Source organism: Pantherophis guttatus, chromosome 4 (assembly GCF_059756535.1).
Source record: "Pantherophis guttatus breed Tessera chromosome 4, ASM5975653v1, whole genome shotgun sequence".
NCBI lineage: Eukaryota > Metazoa > Chordata > Lepidosauria > Squamata > Colubridae > Pantherophis > Pantherophis guttatus.
In genome coordinates this window covers 62,330,615-62,356,129 of record NC_142066.1, presented here as the reverse complement: position 1 = coordinate 62,356,129, position 25,515 = coordinate 62,330,615, and the positions used below count along the sequence as shown (strand labels likewise).

Below are 25,515 nucleotides of genomic sequence, written 5' to 3'. Positions count from 1 at the left end.
GACGCACGTTTTCTTTTCTTTTCTTTTTTTAATCCAGTCTCTTGAGTCGCCTTTTCAAAACGCTGAGGATTTGAGGAAATAGTCGTTTTTATCTCCACCCCCACCCCTGCTTAGAGAACCTGGGAGAATGGCAATAGATGTCTTCCATGCATGAATGCACCTGCTAAGTTGTCGCCATAGGACGTTGCAGACGCAGCTATTTTTTCTGCACAGATAATACAGTTTTCTTTCCCATTTAGCAGATAAATAATTTGGGATGGAAAAACCCCAAGGTATTTTCAAATTCCTACTTCTGCCTGGAAAAAAAATGATCATCTTTCTACTTTGCTCCAAGAGTAAGCAGCCCAATTCACTATTAGAGTGAATAACCAGAAAGAAAAGCTTACAGTTGATTCCGAAGTATGCCGATCCTTTCAGTTAATTACCATTTAATTAATCATGAATCTGCTGGCAAAGCCCCAAACTGCTAAGATTACTTAACACTAAATAATAAACCAGAGTTCACATGCTGCAGTGACTGGCTTCACAAATCAAATTTGACTGTCAAAGCCAAATCAACCAAGAATTTAGTCATTATTCATTTAACCCCAATTATAATGCTCCTGTAGAAATGCTTTAAAACTCTATAGTCATTGAGATCCTGTGATATTAAAAAAAAAACCATGAAAATTATATTGAAGTAAAAAAATGCAACTATCAGAATTCTTTTATATTACCAGAATCTGAAAATTAAATTCATCTGGAATGTTTGATATCCATTTTATTGTCAATATTTTATTTCTTGCCTATTTATCTGGTGAAATCCAAGTATGCTAATTATAGTCGTGATCCACCAATTTTCCTATATATCTTCAGGTAATTTCCGTAGCACACATCTTTTCAGTGAACATTTTTCTCAGATGTTATTACTCAATTTTCATTCTCATTTTGAATTCAATGTTTTGATAACATCACCAAATACTATTCCTTCTCTTGCTTTCTAATAGGAACAGATATGCTTTAAAAAAGGCAGGTGTGAGAGCAGATACACAATCTTTTTTGTTTTAAAAACATGGGCCAGACTGTTAAAATAGACCAGGGGTCCTCAAACTTTTTAAATGGAGCCAATTCACGATCCCTCAGACTGCGGGGGATGGGGTGGACTAGCTGGGTGGGCGTGGCTAGGTCATGACTAGGTGGATGTGGCCATTTAACAGTCCATTAAACAATGCACACAAATTAAACTTTAATTTGTTTTGCTCCTGGGGGTGTTTTATTTGCTTTTGTTTGCATGTTGCTTTTTTGGTTGACTTTTCTTTTTACTAGATCATTTTTTCAGTTGTTTTAAGAGTCTAGTGGTCCACTTCAGGAAACTCAGTTTTGCAGCAATTCTTCTCCGCCCCAAGGAGCTTACAATCAACAAGTCTCTCTCTCTCTCTCTCTCTCTCTCTCTCTCTCTCTCTCTCTCTGTCCCTCCCTCTAACTCTTTCTGTGTGTGTCTCTCTCTCTCTTTCTATCTTCTGGAGGTGGGGGAAATTCACCGCCTCCAGAAGCATTCTGCAGGCCAAAAACAGGCTAAAATGGCCCATTTTTTTGCCTCCCGGGACAACTGCATGCCCTGTTTTCACCTTCCCCGCCTCCAGAACATTCTGCAGGCCAAAATTGTTGGCCTTACCTTCCAGTTCCAGCCCGCAGGGCTCGCAAAGGTAAGTCCTACGTTCAGCTGAAGGATGGGGGCTGATGTGGGCAGGGCAGCCTCGTGGTCCTGCGTGGGCTGGATTAATGGCTTTGGTGGGCCATATGTGGCCTGTGGGCCGTAGTTTGAGGACCCTTGAGATAGACTATACTTTTTTTATCTGCAAGGTAAGACCAGAATCTGCCCAAAGAAAACAGCAAAATCCAAGGCTCAAAAACATTCCTTCCATCTCGAAGGAATGTTTTATTGTTAGAAACTAACAATAATCCCAATTTAAGTACTGTTTTTAAGCATTTTAAATATTTCAGATAAATATCAGTAGCTTTTATCCACTGGTATAAAGTAGTTAAAGAGTTATTCTGGAATGTGTTGAACTACTATGTAGTACTTCCCCTTTTTTCTGATATATTATTAACAGAAAAAAGGACAAGTACATATAATAAAACAATTTACGTATACAGTAATTTGTCATTTAAAATAAAATTAATAATGGGAAATATATATTTAACAAAAGTTTTGTACCTTAAACTGCACTTATCAACAAGTGATTTGTGAGGCAACCAGTAATACAAAAGTTTCCTGTGCTATTGCAAATAGACAACTTTTGGTCTGTTAGGAGATAAGAAAATCAGACTCCCTGCCTGGAAAATACATTAAAATGTAATCAACATTTTTATAAAATGGATCATATAAGGAGATTGGTTCACCGTCTCGACCACACCAGTTCCACAAATGGTTCGTTCAAAACTTATCTTCTGATATCATTTGTCACTAGCACTGAGGAAATGGGCACTAAATTGAACTAACAAAAGCTCTATAATAATTCAGCAAGGTTATTTGGGAAAGGCAAAGCTGTTAATAGCGAAACCTGCATACAAATTGTTGAAAAAAGTTATATTAATTGTTTACTAAACCTGAATCCCATTGGATTTTTCTTTTGACATTTTTAGAAGCTAATATTGTAACAAATCCTAGAGAAAAATATTGGGTTTGAGTTTCTGCTCTCCAGTTCTGTTCCATTAAGTTTAACAATGTCTTCTAGAATTGGTAAAAATAGTTTTTAGAAAAAGACTAAAAACAAAGAATCAAGTCCATGGTGTTGCTATTTGGCATGCCCAAAATTACTGCCATTTATTTCATAGGAATGCAGCCTGCTTTAACTATAAAAAGACAGTAATTTTACTGAGATGTCAGCATCAGCTCCTTCAATAGTCCAGATTTCTCCTCTTACTCGTCATATAAATTTATTTCATGAAAGAATGATGCAACTCAGCAGCGGAGCTTCTTGGTCTGCGAGACTCCCCCCTCTCGCAGGCTTGGCCCTCCATTCTATCGAGGGCCTACCTCGATGACGGGCTCTGGAGTCCCGAGAGGTGGCATGCCGCAAAGAGGGGGCTGCGGGGTTTTTTAAAATTGTCCTTGTCTAAACTTTTAAGGGGTTTGGGGAGGGGGGAGGGGGGTGGGATTGAAATTAGGGTTGTGGGTTTGGGGGATAACCCACTAGGGGGAGAGTCGGGCTTGGCCAGGACGTCCGGCGGGGGTGGCGGGGAATCCGGAGGGGGTCGAGCTGGTCCAGATTGTGTTTCTACCATCGGTACTGTGTGTGGGAGAGGTAGATATGGCGGGAGCAGGGGGCCATATCATGTTAAGGGAGCACGCGCCCGCTGTCTTCAAGCGGTAGAGTGCTCCGGCCCCCAAAGCTCCACCCGTGCTCCAGGTAGTACAGACCTTCAGGGCCCGGGCCTTCGCCTGATGTTGTGCAACGCCAGGTCTGTAGTAAATAAAGCCCCCCTCATCTGTGATCTTGTTTACGAGGGGGGAGCGGACCTGGCGGGTATTACGGAGACCTGGTTGGGCCCAGAGGGAGGGGTCCCTCTGGTAGAAATGTGCCCACCAGGTTTCCACGCATTCCATCAGCCAAGGCCACAGGGGAGGGGCGGGGGAGTAGCGGTTATTATTAGAGAAGGCCTTAGGCCGAGGGAGACCACTGTACCTCAGACAGCTGGTTGTGAGTCCCTCTTTGTGAAGTGGGGCCATGGGGTTCAGAGGGGTTTGCTGATCACGTACCTGGCTCCCTGCCACGTGGCGGCAGCCCTGCCCGAGCTACTCAACGTTATTGCCGCGGTGGCGGTTGATACCCCCAGACTTATGGTCATGGGGGATTTCAACCTGCCATCCGTGGGTGAGGCGTCTGAGGTGGCTCGAGAGTTCATGGCTTCCATGACGGCCATGGACCTGACCCAACTAATTCATGGCCCTACGCACATTGGGGGAAACACACTGGACTTGGTTTTTGTCTCTGGACAGTGGTTGAGTGATCTTGAGATAGGGGATATAGTCATCGAGCCCTTGTCATGGTCAGATCACTCGCTCCTTCGCCTTGACCTTCGAACCGCGGCACCCCGCTGCAGGGAGGCGGAACCGGTAAGATGGTACCGCCCCAGGCGCCTGATGGAACCTGATAGGTTCCAGAGGGAGCTTGGGCCAATCCCGGAGGTTCTGGCTCACGCCTCGTCTGGGGACCTAGTGGCCGCCTGGGATAGGGCGGCTGCTGGAGCCCTGGACCGAGTCGTGCCTTTGCGGCCTCTGACCCGGCGCCGATCTCGCCTGGCTCCTTGGTTCACCGAGGAGCTGAGGGAGATGAAGCGCCGGAAAAGACGCCTAGAGAGCTGTTGGAAGGCCAGTCTTTCTGAATCTGACAGAACACTGGTAAGATCCCATATTAGGAATTACCTAGTGGCGATAAAAGCAGCAAAATGTACCCATTTTGCTGCTCTTATTGCGTCATCAGATAATCGCCCGGCCACCCTGTTTAGGGTGACCCGCTCCCTGCTCCAACAGGAAGCGCGGGAGGACCCCTTGGAGGGAAGAGCCGAGGATTTTGTTCAGTATCTGTATGACAAAATCACTCAGATTCGGGCAAGTCTGGACTCTGACGGGATAGATCCAGCGAGGGTGACGGAGACAGGTCTTGAGACTGTTATCTGGGATGAGTTTGATCCTGTGACCCCAGATGACGTGGACAGGATTCTGGGTAGATTGAACGCGACCACATGTTTGTTGGACCCGTGTCCCTCCTGGTTAGTGCTGGCTTCCCGGGAGGTGACGCGAGGCTGGCTCCAGGGGATTATAAATGCTTCGTTGGGTGAGGGTGTCTTTCCCGCCGCCCTGAAAGAGGCGGTGGTAAGGCCTCTCCTCAAGAAGCCATCCCTGGACCCGGCAATATTGGCTAATTATCGTCCAGTCTCCAACCTTTGCTTTGTTGCGAAGGTTGTTGAGAGTGTGGTTGCGCGACAGCTACCCCAGTACCTGGATGAAGCGGCGTATCTAGATCCGTTCCAGTCGGGCTTCAGGCCTGGGTACAGCACGGAAACGGCATTGGTCGCGTTGGTTGATGATCTCTGGAGGGCTCGGGACAGGGGTTGTTCCTCTGTCCTGGTCCTGTTAGACCTCTCAGCGGCTTTTGATACCATCGACCATGCTATCATGCTGCACCGGTTGGAGGGGTTGGGGGTGGGAGGCACCGTTTTACGGTGGTTCTCCTCCTTTCTCTCTGACCGGTCGCAGTCTGTGTTGACAGGGGGGCAGAGATCGACCCCGAGGCCCCTTATATGCGGGGTCCCGCAGGGATCGGTTCTCTCGCCCCTTCTGTTCAACATTTATGTAAAGCCGCTGGGCGAGATCATCCGTGGTTTCGGGGTGAAGTACCATCTGTACGCTGACGACACCCAGCTGTACACCTCCACCCCGAACCACCCCAACGATGCCCTTGAAGTGATGTCCCAGTGCCTGGAGGCCGTACGGATCTGGATGGGGAGAAACGGGCTCAGACTCAACCCATCCAAGACCGAGTGGCTGTGGTTTCCGACGTCCCGATATAGTCAGCTGACGCCATCGCTGGCTATTGGGGGCGAATCACTGGCCCCCACGGAAAGGGCTCGCAACTTGGGCGTCCTCCTGGATTCACGGCTGTCTTTAGAAGAACACCTGACGGCCGTGACCGGGAGGATTTTTCATCAGGTTCGCCTGATTCGCCAGTTGCGTCCCTTTCTAGATCGGGACTCGTTACGCACAGTCACTCATGCCCTCGTCACCTCTCGTCTGGACTATTGTAACGCTCTCTACATGGGGCTCCCCTTGAGGTGCACCCGGAGGCTCCAACTGGCGCAGAGTGCGGCCGCGCGGGTGGTTATGGGAGCAACATGGAGCTCCCATGTAACACCTCTCCTGCGCGAGCTGCACTGGCTCCCGGTGGTCTTCCGGGTGCGCTTCAAGGTGTTGGTTACCACCTTTAAAGCGCTCCATGGCTTAGGACCTGGTTACTTACGGGACCGCCTACTACCATCAACAGCCTCCCACCGACCAGTACGCTCCCACAGAGAGGGGCTCCTCCAGGTGCCGTCGGCCAAACAATGTCGGCTGTCGGCCCCCAGGGGGAGAGCCTTCTCTGTGGGGGCCCCGACGATCTGGAATGAGCTCCCCCCAGAGATACGGAGGATTCCGGATCTGCGCACCTTCCGCCGCGAGTTGAAGACGCTTTTATTTCATCAAGCCGGCCTCGCCTAATTCTTCTCCCTTTAAACTGTAAATTTTAAATTTTTAAATGTATTTTAAAATTATGGGTTTTTAATCAGTATTAATTTCAGCCAAATTTATTTAATTCATTTTACTTGATCTTAAATTTTGTATATTTATGTGTTTTATCTCATGGCTGTGCACCGCCCTGAGTCCTTCGGGAGCAGGGCAGTATAGAAATTCAATAAAATAAATAAATAAATAAATAAACCTGAGGAAATGAACTATTGTCCCCTAATGTTTTTCCGATTTGTTCCAATTTGTTCTATGGGATAGCATATACCCTGTTTCCTCCAAAATAAGACATCCCCTAATAATAAGCCCAATCAGGTTTTTGAGCACATGGCAATAAGGCCAAGCACTTATTTCAGGGTTCAAAAAATAAGAAAGGGTCTTATTTTGGGGGAAGCATGGTACATTTGTTATGTGTCTTGAATTTTTCAGATGTACAGTGTATATACAAAGACTTTGAAAGTCCAGTAAAGGAAAAACTAGGGTACGGAACACTTGCAAAGATTTCACTAAAAGAGAAGTCTGGCTAATAATTATTAATATATCAGCTTAGGATTTTCAACCAAAAATTGTAATGAAATAAAATTATGCATAGTAATTCCCATATTATCTACTGAAAAAATACATTTCACACACATCAAATTTTAAGTACTTTTTACTTTTGTAAAAAATAAATATTTTATACACAGAGGCCATGAAGACGTTTACAAGAGCACATTTATAGCTAACATTAATTGTGATATTTAATAGATTTAACAGTACAAGGAAAGTAGTGCTACTTTCAAATATATCACATACAGAAAATAAAAGGCTGTACTTAGTAAAATACAGGCTGTATTTTGACATGCCTCAAAGACGATTAAAAAAACAAACACCATAATTTAGCAAGGTATACAGATCAGTCAGCCAACAGAAATGTATTTATGTCACTTGTCTTCTACTTCTACTATGTTGTTTAGATGGCTCATAAAATTAATACCTTACAGCAACCAATGCAAGAGGGGGATAATTCTAGCAACTTCAAATGTGAGCATCACTTAATAATGTGACAGGCACCTTTTATGATTACACTAGTATAAGTATGAAGCTTATATTCAGATTTAAGTTATCTGTATTACAAAAGGATTCCAGAAAGGAATCCTCACAAAAATAATTACATGGTACCGATGAAAGAGTATATTGCTCTAACCTTTTTGCAGTCCAATTGATCCACCGCTGTTTAGATGTTTGGTGCTGCGCCCAAAGAATCTCAGAATTAGAATTAGTACTTGCAAAATTCAGCAACTCTTGCCATATTCAGAAGTTAAACTTACGAAAGCATTAGGATATATATATATATATATAGAAGAGAAATGTATAAACTTATAACAAATGTATTAGAATTGACCATTTAATAGCTAAAATTATTGTCTATTATTGGAAAAATAATATTGTCCATGTTTAAGATGTAAATTAAAATACAATCAATTAAAACCGTCAAATTTTCAGACATGCCCAAATAAAATATGCTGCAAATATTTAAGCATCTGAATATTTTATATTTCCATTGTCAATTTTACTTGATCTTTTTGATAAATCAACAAATCGCACAAACTGATTACAAAGCTGGACACGACAGAGTTGCTAAATTAATCCACTGGTCATTATGTAAAAAATACGACTTACCTGTATCCAAAAAGTCATGGGAACATAAAGTGGAAAAAGTTATAGAAAATGAGAAGGTGAAGATCTTGTGGGATTTTTGAATACAGACAGATCGTCACTTGGAACACAACATGCCAGATATCAGTTATCGAAAACCAAAACGTACAATTTACTGTGACGTCTTGGGGGGGTGGGGGCACTGTTTTACAGTGGTTCTCCTCCTACCTCTTGGGCTGTACGCAGTTTGTTTGGGCAGGGGGTCAGAGATCCTCCCCGAGGCCCCTCACTTGTGGGGTGCCGCAGGGGTCGGTTCTCTCCCCCCTGCTCTTTAACATCTATATGAAGCAGCTGGGTGAGAACATTTGTGGTTTCGGGTTGCGGTATCATCAGTACGCTGATGATACCCAACTTTATATCTCCACCCTGGACCAACCCAGGGATGCCCTTTCCATGATGTCTAAGTGCCTGGAGGTGGTACGGGTCTGGATGGGTAGGAACAGGCTCAGGCTCAACCGCTCCAAGACAGAGTGGCTGTGGATGCCGGCGTCCCATGATCTAGCTCCCTCATCACTGTTGATGGGAGGGGAGTGTCTTGCTCCCTCGGAAAGGGTTCGTAATCTTGGCATCCTCCTTGATTCACGGCTGTCTTTAGTGGACTATCTAACGGCCGTGAGAAGGGGGGCATTTGCACAGGTTCGCTTGGTGCGCCAGTTACGTCCTTTTCTAGACAGGATGCCCTCCGTACGGTCACTCATGCTCTCATTATCTCTTGGTTGGATTACTGCAATGCCCTCTACATGGGGCTGCCCTTGGGGTGCACCCGGAGGCTCCAACTGGTCCAGAATGTGGCCGCACGAGTAGTTACGGGTGCGGCCTGCTACTCCCATATAACACCACTATTGTGCAAGCTGCACTGGTTGCCAGTGGTCCTCCGGATCCGCTTCAAGGTGCTGGTACTCACCTATAAAGCCCTTCATGGCATGGGCCCGGGGTATTTGCAGGATCACCTCCTACCGGTCTCCCACCGCCCAGTGTACTCACATAGGGCTGCCCTCTCCCGGATCCCCTCGGCCAGACAGTGTTGGCTGGCAGTCCCCAGGATTAGGGCGTTCTCTGTGGTCGCACTGACACTGGAATGGGTTGCCCACCGGACGGCCCCCGACCTCCCCACCTTCCATGCTGCCCTAAAGACATGGCTCTTTCAGCAACTTCCCTGATCTGCCATGGATTTTAACTTGGGGATTTGGGGATTTTAAATTGGTTTTTAATATTATTTAATCTTTATCTATTGTTGGGTTGTTTTATTGTTGTGAGCCGCCCTGAGTCCTACGGGAGAAGGGCGGCATATAAATCTGACAAATAAATAAATATTGACATTGTGGTACCAGGAGATGCCAGAGTCGAAGAAAAAGAACTGGAAAAAATCATGAAATATTGCAACCTGGCCATCGAAACTACATGGCTATCGATGAAACATGTAACAGTGATACCCATTGTCATCTGGGTACTTGGTACCATGTTCAAGAATTTTATAAGATACATCAGCAAATTGCAGCTTCCTGCAATAACACCAGTGGAACTGCAAAAAACTGCACTACTTGGAACATCGTACATCTTAAGAAGGTACTTTGTTGATATCTAGACGCTGGCAGCAACCCGTATCAACCATTAGCACCAGTCAATGGTATTTGTGATGCATTTTTGAATGTTTGGTTGACTGAATTTCATGCTTAATGAATAAAGTAAATAATAATAATATTGCCATCAGGGCCGGATTTAGATGAAAAGAGGCCCTAGGCTATTCCACTTATGAGGCCCTTTCACCTATAGTGAAAGTGTAATTTTAATTTTGCTAACAATTTGAATGTAGGCCCCTCTTGATCTTGAGGCCCTAGGCTGAAGCCTAGTTAGCCTATAGGAAAACCCGGCCCTGATTGCCATCCTTAGCAACCAGTAAGTTGTTTAGCAATTGCTGAGGATTTGACAAAAAATCCAGGCACCCAAAGTAAGCCATCCAGCTGTCGCTTATGGCCCACAGTTTTAATTTAGGATAAACAGCTGCAGATACTAGATTCTCCTCGTCAGAGAAAATAGATGAAGCAAGGTAGTGGGATTTAAGATACTTTTAATAGTACTATATTATACCCCACTTTCATGCCCCCCAGGATATGCGGAGGGCTAAATCTCCTCTCAGACCAGTTCCATTTCCCAATCCATCCCTCATTAAATCAGCATTAGTTGTGGATAAATAGGCACTATTGTAGATATTTGAGGAGAGAAAATTGTTAGCAAAGATGGGGTAGGGATGTTGATTTTTTTTTCCTTAATTTTTTTTAGGAAAACCTCTATATCTGAAGATAAATTACAGTATAAAATCAAATACATTTAAATATTAGAAATACTGGCCATGTTTTCAGAAGTCAAACGAATATGATGTGACTAAGACGCTAAAGAGCTTTTTCTGTCTTCAGAACAAAGGCTAAAACACAAATAAAAGGAAGAACAAAGGCCCTTCATTTTCCTTTCAATGGAGAAAAAGTTAAATAACATTGAGAAATGATAAATAACAGTTAGACATAATAATTAAAGAACACAAAGAAACCCAAGCTGTTATGAGAACCACTGAATACAAAGTTTTCTTTTAAACACATTATTCAAAACAGTGAATTGAAACTTTCAAGTTTAATTTAAAACTTCAACTTTAAGAAAATTACAGTACAATGAGCCTTCATATTCCATGAAAAATTTTGCAATGAGAAAATGGATCTTCTCATGGGAAACACTGAAATGAGTTAAGCAGTTTGTGGTATACTATCCTAGACCCCCTGTCTTGCTTGAAACTTCTTTAGTCTAGCAGGCATAATTGAGCACTATAACTAAAAAATAAAATTAGAAAGTTGTGCTGATGTTGATGAGACAGGAAGAAGCAAGGCAGATGCAGCAGTCGTAATATATAACAAAATTATGCAGATATCAAATGTATGTCTCCAGATATATTAGTAACTATCTTACACATGAAAAATTCATAATTAAACCATCCTATAGACAAATTATTCCTCATTTTTCCCCTCCTCCTCTTCTACTACTACCATGATCACTACTGTTGGATTCAACAAAAATACTAGCAGGTTACAGCATAAAAATATAGATACAGAATAAAAGCATAAGACAAATGGACATATAAACAATTGTAATGTGGTAATAGGCAATGATAATTCCCCAAAGGGAACTATCTATAACTGTATAAACTATATGGAAATAAAAACAGTAAATGAAATCAGATAAATGACTTGTGGTATATCCAAATGGAAAAATGTAGTAATCGCAAAATCTCTGTTACAGATTTATGTACTATGAAAATAATAAAGATGTATCTGGAAATTTAAATTTCAGGAATCATGGTAACTGAGGAGCTTGGCACTGACAGGGCAACTTTTTAAACAGATGAAAAGAGCATGAGCACTAGTTGCTCTCTGCATTTGGAATTTATAAAATGAAACCAATTGTGACTTGGTTTTAGATTGGTGTCTGAGAAATTGGGAAAGTAAATCCTGATAGTTGGACATGTCTTAATTGTGCACAGTGCTACAACATGATTATATCTCCTAACCATTCTGAGAATCAGTTTTTTCATTTTAAAAAATATTTTATTATGGTTCTCTAACAGCAAAATGTGCAACGATTAAAGAGGACCACTATATTAAGCTGATGCAACAAATCAAATCAGATTTGGAGAAATGGAAAAACTTGGCAACTGTCGCTGACAGGAAGAATAGCTACTATAAAAATGAATATTTTACCAAGACTATTATATTTATTTCAAACAATTCCAATAAATAGAATAGAATAACAAGAGTTGGAAGGAACCTTGGAGGTCATCTACTCCAACCCCTTGCTTAGGCAGGACATCCTACACCATTTCAGACAAATGGTTGTCCAACATCTTAAAAACGTCCAGTGTTGGAGCATTCACAACCTCTGGAGGCAAGTTGTTCTACTGATTAATTGTTCTAACTGTCAGGAAATTTCTCCTTAGTTCTAAGTTGTTTCTCTCCTTGATTAGTTTCACCCATTGCTTCTTGTCCTACCCTCAGGTGCTTTGGAGAATAGCTTGACTCCCTCTTCTTTGTGGTAGCCCCTGCAATATTGGAACACTGCTATCATGTCTCCCCCTAGTCCTTCTTTTCATTAAACTAGACATACCCAGTTCCTGCCACCATTCTTCATATGTTTTAGCCTCCAGTCCTCTAATCATCTCTGTTGCTTTTCTCTGCACTCTTTCTAGAGTCTCAACATCTTTTTTACATAGTGGCGACTAAAACTGAATGCAGTATTTCAATGTTCAAGTCTGTCAAGATTCTTCTATATCTTAAGCCTATCTTCTGGAGTGTTGGCTATTTCTGCCAACTTGGTGTCATCTGCAAATTTGATGAGTTCCCTATCTATCCCCTCGTCCAAGTCATTGATGAAAATGTTGAAGGGTACTGGGCCTAAAAGAGAGCCTTGAGGTACTCCACTGCATACTTCCCTCTATGTAGATGCAGTTCCATTGAGGACTACACGTTGAGTGCGGTTGGTCAGCCAGTTACAAATCCATCTGGTGGTGATCAGTAGTTTCCTGGATCCATTTTTTTTTCTTTTTTGAAGATGGGAACTAATCAGCTCTTTTCCAGTCCTCTGGTAGCTCCCCGGTGCTCCAGGATCTCTGAAAGATATAGTTCATTGGTTCTGAGATCTTGTCTGCCAGTTTTTTCAGAACCTTGGGAATGCAATCCATCTGGTCCTGGTGATTTGAACTGGTCTAGGGTGGACAAGTGCTCACTTATCATTTTCTTGCCTATTTTAACTTGTGTTCCTAATCTGTTTTTACAGTGCTATTTTTGATAAGTTCAAGTGTTTTGTCCTTTTGTGTAAAGATAGATACAAAAAGAAAGAGTTAAATAGTTCTGCTTTATCCCTGTTTCTTGTCACCTTCTTGCCACTTTTTCCCATTAATAGACCAATCATTTCCCTGAATTTTTTCTTGTTTTTTACATATTGAAAAAGCTTTTTTTGTTATTTTTGACTTTTGTCACAAGCCTTTATTCATTATGAGCCTCAGCTTTTCTCACTTCATCTTTGCAGGCTCGAGATGTTTGCTGATATTCTGCATTAGTTATGTGCCCCTCTTTCCACTTTTTATACTTGTCATTTTTGTCTTTTGATTTATCAGAGAGTTCTCTATGCAGCCATGCTATTGTTAATCTTCTTCTTCATTGATATTATGCTACATTGGGCTTTTATAATGTCACTTTTCAAAGTTTCCCAGGTTTCTTTGGTTGTTTTACCCTTGAGGATTCTCATCCATGGAATCCTTCCCAAACTCTCTCTAAGTTTATTGAAATTAGTTCTCTTAAACTCCAAGACTCTAGTTTGACTTTGTTCTATTGCTTGTGCTTGCATAATGTTGAATTCCAATATTGCATGATCAACCCCACCCCCCAAGGGTCACTCCACCTCCTCTTTTATTTGGTTTGTTTCTTTTAAATAATTTAAATCCCTCTAGCTGTATGTTACATTTGTGGGTTTCATCCCACCAAGCTTCTGTAATAGCAACAATATCATATCTGCCCTCGTTTACTTGAATTTCTAATTACTCTGTTTATTCCTCATTCTGTGTGTTGGTGTATAGACACTTGATTCCTTTTTGTCTGACCGTGTGTTTCAGTGCTGAGATTCAAATTTTTTTACTACCGGTTCTGTGGGTGTGGCTTGCTTGGTGGGCATGGCTTGGTGGTCATGTGACTGGGTGATGTGGTCTGGTGATCATGTGACTGGGTGGGCATGGTCAACTTGACATCATTCACGTCAAGGATTAGGGTTAGGTTTAGAGTGCCTGTCCTCTCCTCATCTCAAAAGCCTCAACAAGATACAATTTCCCTGTCTATTTATTTACTACTACTGAACATCCAAAATATACTCTTTCATCCTATATATATATATGCCATATGTGTACATACATATTACATAATATAGAGTGTGTAGAGGCACACAAAAAGATACATTATCTTCTATATATACTGTATGTGTATGTATAAACACACACACACAGCTCTTCTAAAACTATACACATTCAACCTAACTTACTGCATTTGGAAAAACACTTTTGCCACACATTTAATTATAACTTCTGTACATTAGAACATTACACATGCCTTCAGATGTTCTTCCCTAGCCCGCATATGAGCCAGAAGATATCATGGATTGAGTAAAATGTGGTGAAAAAACAGAAGATAAAATTTGGCAGGGAAAAAAATCTGGATGGGAATGCAGAAAAAGGAGTGTAGCAAATGTCTGGGTGAAGACCAGAGGTGGGATTCAGCCACTTCGGCCTGGTTCGGTCAAACTGGTTGTTAACTTTGTGTGCAGTTCAGCGATCCAGCTGATCCCACCACTGGCTGGTCCCGCCCCTTGTCCCTCCCCTCCATCCCTCCTTGCCTTGTCCGGCCTCTCCTGAGGCCATTTTGGCATCTCGGTTCTCTTCTAACCAGCCCCCCACCCCCCCCGCGACGTCCGCGCAAACAAAACAAAACCCCAAGGCAGCTCTGACAAGGCACTCATGGGGCAGGGCTGGAGTTACTAAACAGACAGCCAAGCTAAGTGCCTGAAGGACCCCATCCATCACCAGGAGTCCAGGCACCTCAGTGGGCGGCGAGTGAGGCCTTGGCTGGGCTCCTTGGCAGACAATGGGCTTCGCAAGGGACTAATCTAGTGCCCAGAGCCGGATCTGCCCGAAGGAGGCCAGGGGCATCCTTGGGGCTCCTGTGAAGAGGGGCTCAGGTAGGCCTAATCTAATCTGGTGCCTGAACCATTAGACCAAACCAACTCGACAAAATTAAAGCATTTAAAACAAAACTAAATTAAAATATTTAAAATTAAATTTTTAATTAAAACATTTAAAACAAAAGTCCCTAAGATGTAATTGCATCAATGAAGCAATTTGGTATTTATATATGAAAAATCACTTTAGTTTGAGAACCTACTCTGTCAAATTTACATTTCATTTCTTGAACAAATTACAAGTAAGTAGTTTAAGACTGTATGTTGTGTGAACACAGTCATGTCATTTGTAATCCATAGGACAGATGAACCCAGTCAATCATGGCTTATTCCATAAGCAGCTAACCATAGTTCAGCATACTGTGTAAACTCAGAAGTAACATAAAAATCCTCTAATCTTTTATTTATGTTCACGAGTCACCCTAAATTGTGTTGCTGAAGAAATTGAAATTGGCTTGAGTAAAAGATCTTTGACTTATAACCGCAATGACTTGATTCAGCCAACAGATGGCTTAGTGATCCATAGTTGATGATTTGCCTTCTAACCATTTGTTTAGTGATGTTTGAAGTTACATGTCCCTCGCGCTGCAAAATATTCCCCAGAAAAAGTGATTTATGACTGATTTTCACACTTAAGACTGCTGCAGCTGTTATGTATTGATACTTTTGAGCGGGAATTTCAAATCTGCCTACGTTTCTGATTGGCTGACAATCCCTCCAGGATTGTATATAAGGAGGGCTGCAGCCTCTGAGTTTTTGCTGAAGTCTCACTGTAAATTAAAGAGCTGTTGTCACTTGCTTGGTTGTGCCTCTCGTTATTCCCGAACCACTTCATTGGCGACGAAGGTGGGATTGAGGTCACAACAAAGCGAACCAGTGAGACCACGAGCTTCAGCTAGGCGACGAGGCAAACTACAGGAGGCATACCGAACATGTCTGCCTACGTTCTGCCCAAGCCTTTTGATCCGACCCGCGAAAAATGGGTCTCGTACCTGACGAGGTTCGAATGCTCGCTCGAAGCCAGCGACATGCAAGGGCTCTCCGCTAATCGGAAGAGGGCCCTCTTCCTAAGCCACTGCGGACCGGACGTGTTCGAGATGGCAGAGTCACTGTGCGAGCCAATGCCGGTCCAGACCGTTTCCTGGGACATCCTGATGGCCACACTCCGGGCTCACTACGCTCCCGTGCCCTCCAAGTTCGTGCAACGATACCAACTCAGACAGCGCGTACAGCGAGAGGGAGAACCGGTCAGCGCATACATGGCCAGCCTGAGAAAAGCCGCAACCCATTGCGACTATAGAGACTTGGACGATGCGTTGCTTGAGCAACTCATCTGTGGTGTCCGGGACATTAGGCTGCAACGGCGCCTGCTCGCCAAGCCTGATTTAACGCTTGCTGGAGCCCTAGACGAGGCCAGGGCTCATGAAGCCTCCACAAAAGCCACAGAAACGCTGCAGCGTCCGCTGACCAGCAAAGACAACCCCAAGTCTGCCCCGGTGCACAGAGAAGACGCCGGATCCAGCTCGGAGTCCGAGTCGGATGAAGACGTCTTCCGAACGGAGCACCAGAGAAAGGACACTGGCAGCCCTCGGCGAAGCTGTCCCAGCTGTGGAGGGCACCATGACAGACTGTCCTGCAAATATAGGGAGGCTATTTGCAGGCGTTGCGAGAAAAAAGGGCACTTGGCGCGAGTCTGTAGAGCCATTCTGCCCAGAAAACTCCAACCACGTGAGCGCCGCAGCCAACCAGAATCAACGCGCCAGAAACAACCAACGAGAGAAGGCGGCGCGAAAAAACGGCGCGAATTTGAACCTCGAGATGGCCGCAGCATTCACATAGACCAGGCCAGCGCGGAAATCGAGGACAAAGTCAGCACGGTGGTCGAAATCAACGGCAAGCCATGCTCAATGGAGATCGACACCGGATCGGCTCTCTCCATAATGTCTTGGGTGACCCTAAAGACCCTCCTGCCGTCGTTCCGGAAGGACCAGCTCTCCAAACAGAGACTGCGCATCCTAGACTACCAGGGGAACCGAGTCCCCCTCGAAGGCGTGGGCACGTTCCGAGTCACCTACGGAGACTACGAAAGAGACCTGCCACTGACCATCATCACGAAGCAGCTTCCCAGCCTTCTCGGCATGGGGTGGTTCCGAGCCCTCGGCATGGGCTTTACCGGCGTCCACCAGATGCTCAAGTCATCGTTAAAAGACAGTCTCCTGACCGAGTTCCAGGACGTTTTCGGGGACACGTTGGGCAAGTATGTGGGAACCCCTATCTCCCTTAATTTAGACCCCAACGTAGCCCAAATAAGACTCAAGGCCAGACGGGTGCCTTTCGCATTGAAACCAAAGATCGATGCGGAACTGGACAAACTGATTAAACAAGGGGTGTTGGTTCCCGTTGACCATGCAAAGTGGGAAACCCCTATAGTGACCCCAGTAAAGTCTGACGGCTCAATTAGAATCTGCGCCGACTACAAGTGCACGATCAACAAGGCTTTGCAGCCGAGCGCCTATCCGGTGCCGATCGTGCATCATCTACTACACTCCCTGGGGCCCGGAAAATTTTTTGCCAAATTAGACCTGGCTCAGGCCTATCAACAATTACCAGTTGATGATGCCACGGCAGAGGCACAAACGATTGTTACTCACAGGGGTGCATTCAAATGCACCAGGCTCCAGTTTGGGGTGAGCGTCGCACCCGGCCTGTTTCAAAGCACCATGGAGCGCCTTCTGCAAGGGCTTCCCGGAGTGGTGCCCTATTTTGATGACGTTCTAGTCAGTGCTCAGGACGAACGTCAGTTAGGGGACAGAGTAAGGAACGTCCTTTCTAGATTTAGGGAAGCGGGACTAAGGTTAAAGAAAAATAAATGTATGATCGCTGTCCCCTCCGTTGAATTTTTGGGGTACAGGGTGGACGGCACAGGCATCCACCCTACCGAAAGCAAGGTGAGAGCAATTAAGAGCGCACCTGCCCCCAAGACCAAAGCTGAGCTCCAAGCCTTCCTTGGACTGCTCAATTTTTACTCAATGTTCCTGAAGGACAAAGCTACCGTTGCAGATCCCCTACACAAACTATTGGGGAAGAATGTACCATGGATCTGGGGGAAACCACAAGCAGCCGCTTTTGAGGCAATTAAGAGACTTCTATCAGAAGACAGTTTCCTAATCCAATACAACGCAGCGCTACCGCTTGTATTGGTTTGTGACGCCTCCCCCGTAGGAGTTGGTGCCGTCCTGGGCCATAGACTTCCGAACGGCCTAGAGGCGCCCATTGCGTTTTACTCTCGCACCCTGTCAAGCGCAGAGCGAAACTATAGCCAATTGGACAGAGAGGCTCTGGCTGCAATTGCGGGGGTTAAAAAGTTCCACGAATATCTCTTTGGCCGGCAATTCGAACTTGTGACTGATCACCGGCCCTTGCTAGGACTTTTGGCAGGCGACAGGCCCACCCCCGCTGCTCTGTCCCCACGCTTGACTAGATGGGCTATTTTTCTTTCGGCCTATTCATACCAGCTTGTACATCGACCTGGACGGACCCTGGGTCACACAGATGCCCTCAGCCGCTGTCCCCTACCTGACTTACTGACCAATCCAACACCTGAGGCCTCCGTCCTTCTACTGGACACATTAACTTTGGGACCTATTTCCTCTGCCGAAGTGGCTAAAGCCTCAGCCAGGGACCCGATCATTCGTACTGTGATGGGGTGGGTGCTAAAAGGGTGGACGGTCAAAGTGGACGGGGGGGACTATCAAGGTTTTGTAAACAAACGAAACGGACTGTTTACGCAAGGTGGTTGTTTGTTGTGGGGTGATCGGGTGGTAGTGCCAACAAAACTACGAACGAGGGTCTTAGAATTGTTGCACGAAGGGCATCCGGGCATTGTCAGAATGAAAAGTTTAGCCCGCAGTTACGTATGGTGGCCCAACATGGACCAAGTTATCTCTGAGTGGGTGGGGAAGTGCAGACCCTGCCAGGAGTCTCGCCCCGATCCCCCGGTAGCGCCCATCCGAGAGTGGGAGAAACCAAAAGGGCCATGGGGGAGGATCCATATTGATTTTGCTGGCCCCTTCCATGGGCAAACGTTTTTAATTGTAGTAGATGCCTTTTCGAAATGGCTTGAAATCATTCTAATGCCCTCTACCACAGCCGAGGCTGTTATTAAAGCCCTTCACAAGCTGTTTGCCACACATGGCCTACCGGATACCCTAGTATCTGACAACGGCCCTCAGTTCACAGCAACCCTGTTCGAGGGATACTTGGCCGGACTGGGCATCCGCCATGCCCTATCGGCCCCGTTCCACCTGGCTTCTAACGGATTGTCCGAACGTTTTGTAAGAACGGCCAAAGAGGCCCTATCCAGACTAGATAACGGGGACTGGCAGGCCAGGATAGATCAATTCTTAGCTGTCCAGCATGCCACACCATGCACAGCCACAGGGAGAAGCCCAGCAGAGCTCCTCATGGGCAGGAAGCTCCGGTGCGTGTTAGATAGGCTTCACCCCAACTATTCGCACGAAAATTTCAAGGGAGAGACCTCCGGACTAAGACAGTTTCAGGTTGGGTCCCCGGTGTTCGCTCGCAACTATGCCAGCGGACCTCTATGGGTTGCAGGAACCATAGTGGGCATAACGGGCCCGAAATCTTATATGGTAGACGTTGGGGTAGACAGACTCTGGAAGCGCCACATAGACCAGCTGAGAAAAAGGGTAGTCGGCGAAGCAAACATAAATTTAGACATATCCGAGCCTAACTATAACAACTTTCCCAAAACAGCTAACTCAAGCCCGGGTTCGCGAGAATACTTAGCTGACAAGCCCTGGTTCCAGCGCTGCCCCAGCGAGTCGCCACTCCCAACCGGGGATAACCACGCCCCGGACAAAATCCAGGAGGTTCCATTGGCGGAGCCGGGAGAGACAGAAAGTCCCTCCGACCAGCTCGACGCCCCACCAAACACTGAACTGCGCAGGTCAACTAGGACGAGAACTCGCCCTGGGCACCTGCGAGATTTTGTGTGTACTTATGTAAATTTTGTGCCTTTTGTGCCCAGTGCCTTCTGGGAAGGGAGGGGTGTTATGTATTGATACTTTTGAGCGGGAGTTTCAAACCTGCCTACGTTTCTGATTGGCTGACAGTCCCTCCAGGATTGTATATAAGGAGGGCTGCAGCCTCTGAGTTTTTGCTGAAGTCTCACTGTAAATTAAAGAGCTGTTGTCACTTGCTTGGTTGTGCCTCTCGTTATTCCCGAACCACTTCAGCAGCATTCCAATGGTTATGTGATCAGAATTCAGACGCCTGGCAAGTAGCTCACATTTATGGCGGTTGCAGTGTCCCAGGATCATGTGATCATCTTTTGTGACCTGACAAGCAAAGTTAGTGGGCAAGCCAGATTTATTAACAACTGTGTTATTAACAACTGCAGTGATTCACTTAACAGCTGTGGTAAGAAATGTTGTAAAATGGGGCAAACTCGCTTAACAAATGTCTCTCTTTGGAACAAAAATGTTGTACTCAATTGTATTCTTAAGTCAAGGATTACTTGCACTCCAAATGTAAGCACACTGGAACTCATCAGCCAGCATGAAACTGAATCACTACTATAGATTTGCCCAGCAAAGCAAGAATGAGCAATCTTCAGTTTGCCTCCTGTCCAAGCATAATCAACTTCCAGGAAAATTGTGACTCTTATTTGTTCACAACCCACGATCTGAGACCCTTTGGCTTTTCCACAAAGATTACCTTTTCTAATAGATTGTTTTGTGTGTTTGCCTTTCTTCCCTCCAGCACGCTCTGTATCTTACCTTCTCTGCCTTTGGACTGCTCCATTCTGAAAGACTCCACAGAAATGCTCCAGTAGTTGGGCCTGCCTATCTTGCCTTCGTTAAGCTTTACTCTGCCTGACATGCCAGCAGGACACAACAGCCTTGCAATGGGAGGGCACCATTTCAGAAAACTGCTCTGAAGGTATCTCACTGCATAATATAAGGAAGTGGAGTTTACACCTCATTTTAAACAATGATTGCTTATTGGTATTTTGCACAATGAACTCTTTTACACAATGAACAATCATTGAACTCTTTTCCTAGACACTTACAGCAGGAATACCCTGGCCGACAGGGTCCACAGCATGCCTCCTCTGCAGGCACGAGTGGGGCACACCAATCCCATTATGATGGACACTCCTCAAGCAACCTGGAGCCATGCTATTAAGGTCTTTAAAGCAGGGGTGAAATGCTTCCGGTTCGGACCGGATCACCTGATCCGGTAGCGATGGTGGTGGTGGGGTTTGGAGAAGCAGTAGCAAAAATTCCTGCCCCCCCCCCCCGCCTACCATGCCCAGCTGAGCCGCACGATCATCAGAGGCTTTTTTTAAATTTTATTTTTAAAAGCATTTTTTCTACAACTTCTTCTGCCGAAAAAATGCTTTTAAAAGTAAAAAAAAAGCCTCTGATGATCGCGCGGCTCAGCTGGGATCGTCAGAGGCTTTTCAAAGCATTTTTTTCTGCAACCTCTTCCGGGGAAGAGGTGGTTAAAAAATGCTTTGAAAGGCTCTGCCGATCAGGCAACTCAGCTGGGATCATCACAGAGACTTTTTTTTTCTGCAACCTCTTCAGCGGAAGAGGTGGTTAAAAAAATGCTTTGAAAAGCCTCTGACGATCCCAGGTGTTGCCTGATTGGCAGAGCCTTTTCAAAGCATTTTTTTGCATTTGCAGAAAAAATGCTTTGAAAAGTTTTTTTTTTTAAGTTGGCCACGCCCACCCAGTCAAATTACCCCCCCAAGCCACGCCCACAGAACCGATAGTAACAAATTTTACATTTTACCCCTGCTTTAAAGGTAATTACCAACACCTTGAATTGCGACTGGAAGCAAGTCAGCAGCCAATGCAGCTCACAGAACAGTGATGTAACACGAGCCAATCTCAGGGACCCCAAAGGGATTATGCTCCCTGAGGGGCAAATGACATGGGTTTTGTAATTTGTTAACTAACATACTGTATTTTTCGGAATATAAGACGCACCGGAGTATAAGACATAGCTTAGTTTTTGGGGAGGAAAATGTGGGGGGGGAGAGAAATCTGCCTACAGGGTACTCATCTAGCTAGTGTCCTTAGTCTGGTCAGGTTCATCACATTAGTTTGCTGGTTTTTTATCCCCTGCTTGAGGATAAAAAACAGCTTCTAAGGCACAGCTGAGAGGAAGCAGCAATGAGAAAAGCAGGCAAAGTACGGGGGTCGGGAGGGGGGGAGATCGCTTCACTCAGCTAGCGCCTAGTTAGGGCTGAAAAAAAGCTTCTAAAGAACAGCTGAGAGTTGGAGCAAAGCATGGAGATCGCGCCTCATTAAAGCCCAGGGGAAAGTCGAGGGGGCAGGCAAAGCTGGGAAGATCGCTCGCTAATGCCTCATTAGTGCCTCATTAGGAATGAAAAAAGCTTCGAAAAAGCTACATTTGGAGTATAGGACGCACACAAATTTTCAGTCTCTTTTAGTGGGGGGAAAGGTTTGTCTTATACTCCGAAAAATACAGTATTTATTTCGTATTTTAATTTGATTTATTTTCTCTCTTTTAAAATGATGTTCAGGTTTATTAGCTTTTAACATTCCTAAACTGATAAACAAGCTGGAGACTAGCTCCAGATAAGAAAAGTTTGTTAGTACAAATTGGGATCTGGCTTATCTCTTTTGTGAACTCTAAACAACCTTTCTCCTTACAATTTATGCTCCTTCAGGCCTTATTTTAATAAACATGTATGCTATTATCCTGTCCAATCAACTTTTCTCTTTCAGATTTCTTTGTTATGTTAACTATAAAAGAGGATGTAAGCTAAAGATCGGTGTTCCTCTGAATGAGAAGAAGCCCTTTTGTCTGAATATTCTGATAAATTGCAATAAAATGATCTTTCTTTCTCGGTTTGTCTCATTGAAAAACATGCACACTGAATCACGAGCCTGAAAGAGCCATATTTGGCCTTCAACCTTGTAAGTTTTGATTGAATTTGGCCTAAGCGTGCGTTTTTTTCTCCCTCTTCAGTCATTGCTTCTATCTGGTCTGGGCCCTGTAGTCCTTTTCTTTCCTGAGGAAAGGGAGAAGATGCTCAGGAGCTATGCCATGTTGTTGTTTTAAAGACAAATGAAGCAGCATAGTAATTAAACTGATATTTGCTATTTGCTTCTGTTATGATATGCTATACTGCTAGAAATCATTGATTAGGAATTGAGCTTTGTTATTGGCTACTGCTTATATTATTGTCAGAATACTGTCAGAAATCACTTGTTAGGAATTAATTCTAGCTTAGTAAATTGTATACTTGATACTGGTTGGCATTAGTGAAAAGCTTGTTATCTTGCTTCTATGTTTCGCTTCTGTTCTTTGCTAGGCACATCCTTGAAAATATAAAAGAAATTGTTATTCAGGAATATCAGGCCCCATAGATAAAGGAACCAGAATAGGGAGTTTTCTGCCTCATAGATAGTACCACAGTAGGCAGTCACCTGAAAGCATTCTGCTGAATAAACAACTTGGCCAGGGAGGGAATTCGCCTGACACAGGGTTATAGGCAGTGGTGGGATTCAAATTTTTTTACTACTTGATGGGCATGGCTTGGTGGTCTTGTGATTGGGTGGGTGTGGCCAACTCGATGTCACTCATGTCGAGGGGTGCTTCACCTCGCCTGGCCTCTCGTGAGCATGGGGATGCTGCAACAGTCGTAAGCATGAAAAACAGTCATAAGTCACTTTTTTCAGCGCCATTATAACTTTGAATGGTCACTAAATGAACTGTTGTAAGTCAAGGATTACCTGTACTAAATACAAAAAGCTTCTTTGCTTGCAAAAAGCTGCCCTAAATACCAATCATTAGTTTAGAAATGCCTGCAAGCCGGAATTACAAATCAGGCAGGGTGCCAGAGCACCTTGAAGAATCAAAATAGTTAAAATGTAATGATAACTATCAACAGCCAACTCTTGCTCATAAAGTGAAACCCGTTAGCAGAGAGGTCATTTAAGCTTTCCAGAAAGAGCACACCCGGGAGAAGCAATCCTTAGATCCATTTGCACCACTTAAAGATACCAGCTAGTTTTACTCACCTCATAAGATAACCTAAGGAAATCATCGAGATTTAAGGAAAGATCACATTCCCCCCAGAAAGGCAGTAAAAAAAATCAGTGCCAAGCTTGCATCCTGCCTCTTTGAAGTACACCCCAAAAGGACAGTGCCAAGAACCACTAAAGCAGTGAAGGAAGACCCCCCTCCCCAGATAGAAAAAGGACTTTAGATAAGCCTAACTACAAAGAAAGCAATTAACACTAGAATGAAGCAAAGGAGCAAACACAGTAGCTATTGCTTGTTAAACCAATTACCAGAATAAATAGACACAGGAACTAGTCAGATTTCTGAAGCTGCTTCTTTTCAGGAACAGAGATTAACATTTTTCCTTCCAAACAAAGCTGAATAGGGGAAATTATCCCATCAATAAACACAGGATTAAACATCACCAAGCACAGAATTAAATTTCACCAAAAACCAGTTTTAGACCAAAAGTCAGAAAGGGTATGTAAACTCATGTTTGCATGTCAATCTTTGTAGCTAGCCAAGAAACCTTACTGAATGTCATTCATCTTGGTTCCTTGTCATTAAAAGCTTCTTTCCGGCAGCTCTGCTTTGTTATTTCAATTATTTCTTCAAAGTGCTGATCATTGCATCCTGGCTGGAAGAACTCCGTGCTCTGGCACATTCCAACAATCACCCAGTGCAGTTTCAGTGACATATTGTCAGCTTTAGTTGCTCTGTGCTCCCACCACATTTTTAAAGCTGCCGTGCTTCACCTCATGACTCTACCCCCTTAACTCCACCACCCACAGCCATGCAATGCCTCATATCCCCAGCCACACCCATCTGGGCTACCAAGCCCTGATTGATCCTTGGTAGCCTGGGTGGTGACCCTGCTAACAAGCCTCGATTACACCGGGGCAAGGCCTGATCAATTCCAGGTGGCCTGGGCAGTGCCCCTGCTTCAAGCAAGTATGGAGCAGGTATGTACAGGTATGGAGCCGGCCGGTTCCGGCCTGACCACCTGCTGCTTCCTATCCACCTCTCAGCTGAGAGGCGGCGGCAGTCCCAGCGATGACCGAGAAGATAGTGGCCACGGCAATGGTCCCAGAAGCAGCAGGATGACGGAAGCAAGCCAGCGATGATAACAGGAGGCAGGGCGAGCTACCCAGCGAACGACAGGCAGCAAGGCAAGGCTTCCTGGGCAGCTGGTATGTGGGACGGGTGGCGTATTTCTCCATTGTTTGCTGTCCCCACCAGAATGGCAGCCCCAACGCAGCAGGGCTGACATTTCCATCCTTCCAAGGTCAGTAAAGTAAGAACCCAGATTGTTAGGGGCAATATACTGACATTGTAAACCACCCAGAGAGTGCTGTAAAGAATAATGGGATGGTATATAAGTCTAAGTCTTCCTATCCTCCTCCTTCCACTGCTTATCCCCCTCCTTTTTTTTTTTTTTTTTAGCTTTAGGTAATTTACAGTGATGGGTTTTAGTAGCTGGAGAATGATAGCCAGGCCTTACAGTCTGACTTTCCTGTTGAAATATGGCCCAAAAAATTAATCACAAATATCTGAGTCATCTCATGAAATCAACTTTATAAATTTATGAAAAGACCACTACCTATTGTTGCCATGGCTCTGGCAATTCTATAATGTCAGGAATCATGGTAAAATGATGTTACAATCAAATAGAACTCTTAGAATGTGGTGGCCTCCTGCAGCCTCCATATGAAATGACATGTAGA

General features: G+C 44.6%; 1 long non-coding RNA gene across 1 annotated transcript; it reads left to right on the top strand.

Moving 5' to 3' along the window:
• Positions 1-14,673: 14,673 nt before the first annotated feature.
• On the top strand, positions 14,674-22,629 carry LOC132711802 (uncharacterized). Its single transcript, XR_009622549.1, has 3 exons — positions 14,674-14,725; positions 20,510-20,689; positions 22,510-22,629. It is a non-coding gene; the product is annotated as an uncharacterized LOC132711802 (long non-coding RNA).
• Positions 22,630-25,515: the final 2,886 nt, after the last annotated feature.